Source organism: Eucalyptus grandis, chromosome 11 (assembly GCF_016545825.1).
Source record: "Eucalyptus grandis isolate ANBG69807.140 chromosome 11, ASM1654582v1, whole genome shotgun sequence".
Taxonomy (NCBI): Eukaryota; Viridiplantae; Streptophyta; class Magnoliopsida; order Myrtales; family Myrtaceae; genus Eucalyptus; species Eucalyptus grandis.
The window spans coordinates 38,473,207-38,484,664 of record NC_052622.1 but is presented as its reverse complement, the minus strand read 5'-3'; the positions used below and the strand labels follow the sequence as shown (position 1 = coordinate 38,484,664).

The window sequence follows — 11,458 nt, the reverse complement described above, 5'->3', positions numbered from 1 at the left end:
TCCAACCATGTCTTGAACTCCAGGTAAATCCCTTGCTTATATACATGCCTTCTAGGCTTCTATTTTCTCTTCAAACTTAAAGACATATGTGTGAAATGAGACACGTAATTCTCTCTGTTACACGAAATATTCCTCGTCACATTGGCAAGCCTTACATACTTTTTCCGTAGAGTATAATTTAGACATATGAAACACTGATATAAATGAATTAGAATAATTTTCGCATGGAGGATCTAACCTTCTTTTGCGCTTGTTTTTGTTGTCTTAGAGAGGGAACAACAAACATGAAATGCCGTCTGGCTTGATAGCATCGCTCGGTTTGCCATGGAGAAATGGCACTTGGGTGGACAACCTTTACTGGGCTATGAAGTTTCTAGCGGGTAAGGATTTCTTTCATAGCATCGCTCGGTTTTCCTTTGGAGCTTTGTGTCATCTAATCTGGAAGAAAAAGAATGACATGATATTTCGAGGAGATACCTTAGCTATTTCTGCTCTCAAGAACCACTTGTTTAAGGTGGTCAAAGATAAGGCCATTACATATAAGAATGTCCCTGACACTCCAAGGAATCGTCGCCTTCAGAGAGGTTGGGGTTTTGACCCGTCGGTTTTCGTTAATCCTCCGGTGTTTTGAGCTGTCGGGTGTGGCACTTTTCAGCGGTCTTCCCCTAGTGTGCGTGGAGGTTCGGTTGGAGTTGTTGTGCCTGTTGCTTTGTGTTTTCTTTTCTTGTACTGCCGTCTGGCTTGATTGCGGCCCCCTTCCACTCTTCCTGTTTTTTATGTAGCTAGAGTGAAAGTTTTTGGCGCCGTTTGTACATTTGTCCTAAGCTCAGTAATATATTCTTACCATTACCAAAAAAAAACAAACATGAAATGCTGCACAAGGAAGTGAGTGATGAGCTTCACAAACTGAGGTGCCCGGATATGTTTTCCTTGCTTGTTTGAGTCGAAAATATGTCTTTTTTCCCTTGTTCCTCCTCTTCGCATATCAGCTAAGATTATTCTTGACTTCTGTCTAAGGTAGATGAAGGGAGTGTATCTGGAGGGGTTGAACAGGGAGGAATCGGGACAATTAGAGAAGTGGGACTGAGCCTCTTGATCAAGACTGAGGTCTCTTCGTTAGATTTTTTCATTAGGTTTTTCTAAGAACCAAAAGAAGGGTCCATCTGTGTTGTTCTTGTTTGACTCTTTCGTTTTTTCGCCATGTTGGTTGTTCCTGTCTTTCCAGGGGGAGTGAGCATCGAACGAGATCAACAAACTGAGGAGAAAGGTTCGCATACACTCACTAGACCCACGTGTGCAGAATAATTTCGTATGCTGTGAACATTACATAACGTTAAAGTATATCTTCAAGCTGTGGGTGGTCGAGAAGACTCTCTGTTGATTTGAAGAGTAAAATTTATTGATATTGCCGGAGAAACGTTTCATTAAAGAGAACAAGCAACTGAAGCAGGAAGTAAGATTACTTCCCAGTAAACAGTATCACTTGTTTGTCGCTAATGTATTGCCATGAATTCTCCTTTTCTTTAGAGGAATAATCAGTATCCATGGGTGGTTTTCTTATTTTGACAAATTACGGATGAAGATAATTTTACATCGTGGGAGATCGGTGACTGTAAACTTGGAACAACGTTTTCCATCAGCAGCAATAGCATTCCTCCTCTGGATGATGATAGCTCTCATCCCTCAATTTAGGGTGAGCAAACAAGTAGAACTGGTCTATTGAAAATGAATACGTACTACATATTGACGCCCTTTATTTTGTTCTTCTGGTAATTAAATTTAAGCTTGCCTGTAGATGCTTTGATGATTGGAAAATTTAACAATTTTTAGCCCCCGCTTCTTCGAGACAATTCTTTTATTTTTGAAGTTATAATTAGCTGATATTATTGTGGATTAGGAAATGTGTCCAGCTAATAAGTTGGATTAGCTTTTCATTTAGGTTTTACTCTGGGGACATAGTATTATCAGAGTAATTTAAGCATGATTTTTTAAAAGAATAATTATCCAGTGTATAAAACTTGTCTTTGATTGATCTTTTTTTTTTTTTTTTTGCCCAACTATGATATCATTACATGGCGCCCCATTTTCTTACAAAGAATCAAAGACGTGTGAACGACAGTAGAGCAGGTTTCTAGACTGCTCGAGAAGGACCCATCACCGGCCTATCGACTGCGATTCAACTTATTACCGTCACAAATTTCAATTTTTTTTTTCCTATTTTGCACAAACCAAATCCCTTAGGTTTTTATTTTAAGAAACCTTTTTGGAACATTAATTTCTCTGGCCATATCATCATCTTGCCGGCTTCCTTCCTGAATCCGAAACAGGAGACGGCCAACTGGTACTTTGTCCTGCAAGCAAACGACGCAGTATTGATGTCAATGACTTCAATAATAACAATAAAGGATTAAAGCCTATGATTGCAAATAACTATTATTCCAAATCATTAGTGCATCTAGCTAGTTGATGATTCAACTACTTATACAGATGGAACTCTTGCAACAATTTTCGTCTAAAGTACTTGTACTGTATTTTCTTGCTTGGTTGCTTTAAACAACAACCTCAATACAATAATGTACCACTAATTGCAGAATATCTATTGATAAGTTATATTGACTAAATATGTTGGTGCCAGTGACATCCGTGCTCCCCTTGATTAATCATATTTTGGAAAGGCTAATTAAATTCTTAATTAGTGGGTCACAAGTGATGGACACAACGTGGATGATGGTTGTAACTTGGAAAGGATTATAAGAATTGGTAATCTACATGTTGGAAGATGCTGTTGTAAAGTTAGAGATTCTACACTTTATTACAAGGGCGCCACTTCGTTAGCCACATCCTAATAGCAATGTGCTGTTTGGGAAGGAGGGAAGGAAAGAAAAACCGGGGGTGAATATGAAAAGTTTTGTGAACTTTACGCTCTATCGGGCAAAGGGGCAAGTGTGGGTAATGAAAATTTGAGTGCAAAATTCTAATAATTTAAATTTATTGTGAAAGAGAGAAATAACTTCTCTTTTCCTTCTCCCTAGTTCTCCCAAACAAAGAATTATTTTCCATGAGGACAAAAGAAAGGAAATTTAAAAAAATTTCTCCTCTTTCCTCCGGTAAATGCTTCTAAGAAAAACCTAAGAAAATTCTATTCAACTCTCATTTGAAACATAGGTAGATGCTACCACATCTCTTCTTCCGTTTTTTTTTTTTTTTTTTTTTTTTTTTTTTTTTTGAGACTTCACCCATTGCATTACCATTATGAATTCACAACTTTAAACTTGCTCAAACTTGATAAAGAAAAAGTTGTTATAAAAATGAAAGTCTCTCAAACACTCTAAGGTGGTCTTTTTTCTGTAGTTCAATAAATTTGCGAATTCAGTCAATTTTTTTGATACTATGGTAGACTGCGAGTGGCTAGCAGTGACTTCAATGATTAATTAAGCTAACATAAACATTTTCTTCACAGGTTAGATATCCAGTCTAGAATATTGTACAGAAAAATCTGTCATTCCTATGAAGCATATTTATACATTCTATTATATAAGAGAACTGCCGATATTTAAGAGATCTCATCATTTTTTTTTCCTTCCTAGCACATCTTCAATTACTTGTCATATAAATATTGTTTCCATGTATGTATAGTATATTAATAATTCTCTTGTAAGTTTCAATGTTAATATTTCAATCTTTTTTATACTACAACGATCTTCTTAAACAACAGATCTTGATTTTTTTTTTCTTTTCATATATAATTAAACAAATTTTGTATATCGTGTAGTTTTATCATTAATTTTTCTTTTCATTATTTAATGATTTAAGTATTTCTAACAATATAGTTTTGTGTAATGCTTCATACGTCAATTTTGTTCATGCACGCAATGGGTGCGCATCTGCTAGTAGCGATAAAAACCAACGAAAAGCATTTTGCTCTTCCGTCAGATCTAGATTATTAATGTCGGCTATTAATTCTATTTATTAAAACTATTGTGGAATCAACAAAAAAAATTATGATCATTTATACTCTTTTGCTTAGATTGTCTCCTCATTTTTCATAAGTTATGGTGATTTATGCTCGATTAAGGAACCTTATGCACTTTATTTGTTAATGGATTATCGATTAGTATCACGATGTAAAAGCTCATCTCATTTTGGTTAGGGATAAGTATATTAAAAGTTATAAAATTTCTAATTTGACTATGGAGATGTAATTTTTTATTATTATTTTACTCCCATCAATTGCTACATAAGAAAAAATTGGATGTAAAAAGAAATAAGAAAAAAAAAATATAAGAATTGAAAATACAAAAATTAAAAATCTAAAACAACCATAAGGAGGCTCGACCATCTTGCCACCATTACTAGGGGTGAGCATGGTTTTAGGGTAGAACTTGGTATCGAAGAACTAGATCGGCGGGAACCTGTCCGGTCTTAAGTTTCAAGATATATAGAATAGGTTCTAGATTCTAAAAGTTGGAGAACCTTTTTTGATTGGTATGTTACATTTTCTAAGTAGGCAGGACTTGGAACCTAAATCAAATGTTTGTGTTTTTCTTGGTTTCTATCTTCACACAATCTTACGAAATTTCATTGTGTTTGATGACGAGTGCATAATGTGAAACCATTAGTATGAATTTCCATTTTATGACTAAGATTTTGTCTAAATATAAGTTATGGTCAATGGATTGTAACAGCAAGTGGTGGTTATTAAGGATTATGATTCATTATAATTGTTCAATTAATAATACATGTGAAACCTAGGTAGAACTTGGAATCGACATTGGAACTTGTGACAGGGTATGTTCTAAGTTCTAAGGAATGCATAGTAGGTTTCAAGTTCTATGGTATACATGGTAGGTTCCATGTTCCAACTACAAGGAACCTATTCAGGTGGATAGGTTCTAGGTATTAGATGAAACTTATATGGTACTTGGAATTGCTCACCTCTAACCATAGCTTTTGCAATGGCACCACCACCATCACTACTTGAGGTTTTTCAAGCTCTAGGTGATGGCTGCTCAAGAGTCGAGCTCGGCCATTGTTGCTCCAATGTCCAAGCTTTTGCAAACTCGTGGCCACAGCCACCTAAGCTTTGTCAAGTTTGTAGCACAACAACTTGAGCTTTGTTAAGCTCTTGGACATAACTGCTCCAAGTTTCATCAAACTCAACCATGGTCGCTTTAGCTTCCATGCTTCTTCAAGCTTGCGACCATGGCTATGCTGCCATGGCCACTCAAGCTTTGTCAAGCTTGGCCATGGCTGCTATAACTTGAGCATGGTCATGGCCACTTAAGCGTCTTCAAGCTTCTTGCCATGGCCATTCTAACACGCAAGATTCTTAATGTAGTTGGTGCTCTTAGTAGCTTAGATTTGTAATTGATGAGCTAAGCAGATGGAAGAAGAAGATTAACAATAAGTTTTCCTAACTTGTGCATCAATGAGAAAAGAAGAAGAACAATGTAATTTTTTTTTTTTATTCACTAATTGTTTTCCTTATAGTTTTCCATCACTTCTCGTTTTGTTTTATTTCAAATTATTTTTTCTGATGTTGCACTTGGTGTGCCACATCGATATCATATGTCTTAAGAAAGTAATAACAAATGTCTTGTTGACATTTTTCATTAGTCAAATTTGACGGAGTTAACGAAGGGGCTTAATTCCACCAAGTTGACAAGACTTAGGCTCAATTACATTTTCGCGAAAAGTTTTGAAACTTTTAGTACACTTATCTCTTAGATAAACACTTGGTGTGGATGTATAAACACTTGGTTTGGATGTAGTGATTACAAGAAATGTAAATGATTGCTAATGGCAAGAGAAAAGAAAAGAAAAGAAAACAAATGGAAAAAAAATTAGTGAAGATGTTGTTTGGATGCTAACAAGATAAAAGGATTGTAATATAGCTTAATGACATATTTTCTTATGATCTTAAAACTTGAGATTAAACAAGGGTATCTATGAAAAAGAGGAATAATTTCTTCATAAGTTGCACAATTCCCTTATAATCCCTCCATATGTGGATAGATAGGACTGGTCTATAGAAATATTTAATATGAGTGCATTTGGCCATCTCTTAGCCCTATTCTAAAGAAAAATTAAGGTTGTGTTTCCAAGTAGTCACGCATGATTTTATTTTCCTATGATTTTATTAGATCTTCATAATGAGGAATATTAGGATTTCACATGATTGTGAATAAAAAGATTCTGGCAAATGAGGAGGCGAATTTGCATGCTTAAGAAAAAGTGAAGAGACGAATTTATCAAATGGATTTATTCGCATAAATAATGATGAGTTACAAGACATTACTTCACATTTCATTCATTTGTATTATGTTATGGAAAGTAAGTGATTGTTTAAGCCACTATGCTTGATTCCTTTTATTATCACTAGGGCACCTTAAGCGACCTTTTATTTATTTATTTATTTATCAAACCTTGAATGAGCTTTAAAACTCCATTTTATGAAGTATACCAATAGTAAGCTGAATCTAGGGCATTCAAGGAAATCGTGCTCTTCTTCAATTTTGGAGAATGTCATATCGCGCTCTTCTTCAATTTTGGAGAATGTCATACTCATGTCACTATTCTCACATGCTATCATGCATTCTAATATTAACATCACCAATACCCAAAATATGGCACTTAGCGTTGTTCCCCAAGTACACTTTACCATTATTCATGCAATGATAAGAAGTAAATCGATTCTCATTTGTTTTAGCATGAAACAAAAACCTTAATCTATAATTAATCCATCAAACCATGAATGCTCAATTAATTAGCTACAACATAATCGGTAGGCTCAATTCTTACAGTTAATTATAGCTGCAACATCATCGGCAGACTCAACTCTAATTCCCTCACCCTTCTTGTTATTTAGCCTAAGAGAATCCCTTCTAAGATGTCTCCTCTTGCCACAACTCTAATAGACAGCACCAACAATTCTAAACTTACTACATCTGTTCAAGTTTATACCACTCTGCTAACACAAGTACTAATTCTTCCTTAACCTTCACCTACTAAAGTAGCAAGCATGGGTGCACCAAATTCTCTCATACTAATGTCCTCACCCATTAAATGCCAACCCTATTGACCCAAATGAATTACCAACAATAGTAATAGTAATAGTCAAACTATTAGGCAATGAGGGCAATAGATACAAAGCACATACCTCATCTTAAAAGTTAATCTCAACTAAACTAAATTGACTAACGACCACATTAAATTCATTGATATGATCAACAATCGATGCACATTAATCCATCTTTAAGTCAAACGGACATTGCATCAAATAGACCTTGTTAATTGTATAAAGCTTTTCATACATGTTTGATAGGGCATTCATCAAACCTAGAAAGATTATCTCTTCCATGATGTTAAACGTGACATTATGAGCCAATGTTAGTTAGATATCACCAACGTCTATCTATCTATCAAACTCCAATAAGAATCCTTCATCAACTCTAACTTCTTCCTATTTATGGGTAAGTGTAGATTACTTTGGTAAAAATAATACTCAATTTGCATTTTCCAGAAATAGAAGTCCTTTCCATCATATTTGTTGATATTCACTTTTCCTTCTTTTGTCACTATCGATTTGCTTCAACTCAGTTAAGCCTAACTACAATACTAATTGTTGCAGATAACAAGCGATCTAACTATAAAATATATAGAAAAAAAGAATATATTGGACACCAGATTTACATGGTTTAATCTATGTGACTTATGTCCATGGGAAGAGAAGCACAAAACTATATATCAAGCAAGACAATTGAGATTATAACCACTCTTAAGTTACTCAAACACTCTAAGTATTTCTAAGCCTCCAATTAGAACCAACAACTCACATGGCTTTTAACCACACTTTACGAAATAATTTCTTAATCTCACAAAGGAATTACACAAAATCTTAGCACACGATTTTCTTGACTTCAATCACTTAGATGGTAATTCACGAGCACAAACTCCTCTTGGATACTATTCATATCTTATATAGAAGAGAGTTGTATCTAAAATAGAAAACCTCTTTTTTTTTTTTTAAGGCAATCTACTCCTACTAGAAAACCTTTCAAGTAGAGAACCTATTTAAATAGATGAAAACGGGGAAGATCAGTCTCAAGAAGGACGATAAATGGAAACATACTATCCGCACTTTCCCAACCATTCGTATTCACGAGAATTTCTTGCTTTACGGGTAAAGCCAATTTTGCATCAGTTTGCTCCCTTCATCAGTTGAAAAGTCAGCTAGCTTTTTCGTTTGCATTGTAAGGTCTTTTTCAGCGTGACGTGTAAAGTGGAATTTTCCTTTTATTATCATGAGGTTTGTTATGATATTTTTGTATTATTTTTGTGAGGATTTAGGTCCGTTCTCTTTCCGTCTCAGATCTGAAGTTAGTCTAACTATTTTTTATTGGCCTTTGTATATGTGTGTACATGTGTATGTGTCTGTGTGAATATATGTTAACAAGTTAAACTCATCGCTATAAGGCTTATTTGTTATTCAGCAATGATAAGGCAGAGTACCAAAAAGATAAAATAAAAGCAGTGTACCAAAAAGATAAAATAAAAATGATAAGGCAGTGAGATCATAGATTCATGTGGAATTAGAATGATTTTCCTTTAATAAAACCAAAACACAAAAAAAAAAATTAAAAAAAACAAAAACAAAAAATGTTATTTAGGTTATATAGATTTTATAATGTGCACACCACATGTTGCGCTTTAGTTAGTGGGTCATAGTTTAATATTCTCGGGTCATTTCCTTGAAATCTTGTATGCCCGTAAATACGCAGAAATCATGTTTAGGGCATACATTTTTATTAGCATTTTTTTATACTTTTTGCCCATTGTCATTTACTATTTGTTTGAGCATCAAAATTTCTCATAAAACCAGAATTTCACATGTCCAACTTCTGAGTTTTCTGCCTTCTGGTCTGCAGGAAAGGTTATCCGATTAGTATGTCCATCAAGTTTCATTTTCTTGTACTCAATCTAATTGTAAAGTTCCAAGTCATGAAGAGAATCCATTTACAGAAACAAAATCTTTGGGAATTCCCCAAAGAAAGCGTTCCTTTTCAATATCATGATCCTTTTTCTAAGTCTGAATAAAATCGCAACTACCAATGTGCATTTGCCATTTTAGGGTTGTATTAATAATTACTTTGTTGAGCTATTCTAGAACATTACTTGTCTATACAGCCGTTTCTCGAAATTTGAGACTTATCTTTTGATTCCATTTTTTGACGTCCAAAAATATGATTGTTTTATATTACTAGATTGATTGCGTATTTATCATGCGACAATAAATTTGTCAAACATGATATAGTTTTTGTTTTGTGTTGAAGTGGGTAGTTAATCCACTTCAACATTTGTCCTCTTGGAAGTTCAACGCATATTATGCAGATGCATATCTTTCAAGGTTCGACAACATTTGTGCAGATCCATGAGTATCAAGGTTCAACAGGTATTAGAAAAGTTCTAACAATTTGTTGCTCAATGTAGCTTTTTAAGTTAAATAATTTTTTTAATCCCAAAGAAGCAAAGTGGTAAGAGTGTCCCTTCTGATCAGCCAATTAAGAAGAGTCCCACGACAAACGATGAATTCAGAGTCAGTTAAATAGCTCTTTAGTTCATTCTCATGTGTAATGTACAAGCATTACTAGTGCAAATACATTTTTGTAGAGGCAAACAAATGCGATTGCAACGAGTAGGAGGCGGACGTCTAATATAGTGGAGAATGCGACAAGTTTAGTTCCTGTTACAAGTCAGTACTTCACGAAGACTCAGACAAAAGATGGGGCAAACATCTAATGCAGTACATTTGTTCTCATCAGAAGAGTGTTGCAACATCAGCCAAGGGGACCAGATTTTCACCAAGGCTTTGAGAGAAGATGTCCAAATCCACCAAGATTCCTAACCGGAACAAGTATATGGTTCCAAGGAAAGGAGCAAAAAGTTTTAGCGGGAAATTGAGATAACTATGTCTTTATATGATTGATGTTACTCGAATGATGCCTATGCTCTTGTTTTTTTTTTCTTCCCTTTTTATGAGGAGGGAGGGTGACCGATCCCGCATGAATTGTGATAAGCCGACCACTTATTTAGTCCACCATCCTCAAGATTCCACCTCAGGTGGTACCTGTGTAATGATGGATGTGGTATCTTATCACCCCAACCAATTCTATGGGCATATGTTGGAAACCAAAAGATCTCTGTACATGATGTAGTAAATGCTCGAGGGACAAGTAGGCTAGGGATTCATTTGCAACCTGACTCGAAGTCATGACTTAATGTACAAAAGAATATTGTGACTCCTTTAGCATTGGATTACCATGCTCGATGGTGAAACTATATCATCTGTCATCAAATGGAAACCAAACCCTAGCTTTAGATAGAGATTTTGCATGTATGACTAAATAATGTCTAATTTAATGGTAGAGCTTCTGATTTGAGATTTGAAGTTTGGACCTATGTAGAAATCCCGATGCAAAAAGTAGGAATTAATAGACCCTTTTGGCTAAGGATGGAATTGGCGGACCAAAGGAGGCATCAATTGGCCATCTTTGAGGCATTTCTAACAGCTTTGTGTGGGAGAGCTTCTTGAATCATTGTCTAGCTATTCTCAGTCGAGGGGGCCAACTAACTCTGTTGACACCTAATTTTGGAAAAATAAAATTGCATTTTGAACAAATAAAAGGAAAAAAAAATAAAAATGGGGAAGATTGATTTGATTAATTATGCATGGAAGTTTGAAATTCGATGAGTATTGATTTTGATAAATGTAGAAACAATTGAAAAATCTGGCGAACAAAGGGCAAGGATTTTAATAAAATGGAAGCCAAACCCAAAATCGGTGAGGATAATGATCAGATTGATAAATCAAAAGGAAAGTATCAAAAATTATACTCATCAGATGAACTGTTTGCAAAACTCAAAACGAACCTGGATGCGTTTTTTGGTAAATGAGTGAAAAATCGAAATGTAAATTTGCGATGGCAAATCAGGGCTGAAATTCTGTAATTCCCGCAATCAAGGAAGCGCAACTTTCTAAAGATCAATAGAGGTTTTCACTATAAAAGGGCTACAGATTCGGAAAAATCAGGAGGGAATTCGAAAAAAATCGAGAGAAAAATTCGTGCGAGGAAAAATCCTTCGTCCGTCCTGGTCAAAGGAGAAGCCATTTCTCTTATCTTTCTCTGACAAGAAAAGGGAAAAGTCAGGAAGAGGTACAGAGAGGACGTGAGGGAGACGTGAGAAGAGAGAGAAAGAAATAAAAAAAAAAAGAGAGAGAAGAACACTGTTCTTCTTCGTGCGGGTGTTCTTCCCACCGCCGGCCTCCGTCCGTGACTACCTGCGCAGCTCGCCATCACCCGCGAGCACCAGCAGCAGCCTGCTCGTCGCTGCTGATCGCCCAGCACCGCTCGCCCGACGATCGCGCTGCTGTCCCCTGCCGCCGCTGCACCAACGCTCG

At 35.5% G+C, this 11,458-nt stretch overlaps 1 long non-coding RNA gene across 1 annotated transcript; it reads left to right on the top strand.

The window, feature by feature from the left end:
• Nucleotides 1–881: 881 nt before the first annotated feature.
• On the top strand, nucleotides 882–1,354 carry LOC104449176. Its single transcript, XR_005547752.1, has 3 exons — nucleotides 882–911; nucleotides 1,018–1,107; nucleotides 1,226–1,354. It is a non-coding gene; the product is annotated as an uncharacterized LOC104449176 (long non-coding RNA).
• Nucleotides 1,355–11,458: the final 10,104 nt, after the last annotated feature.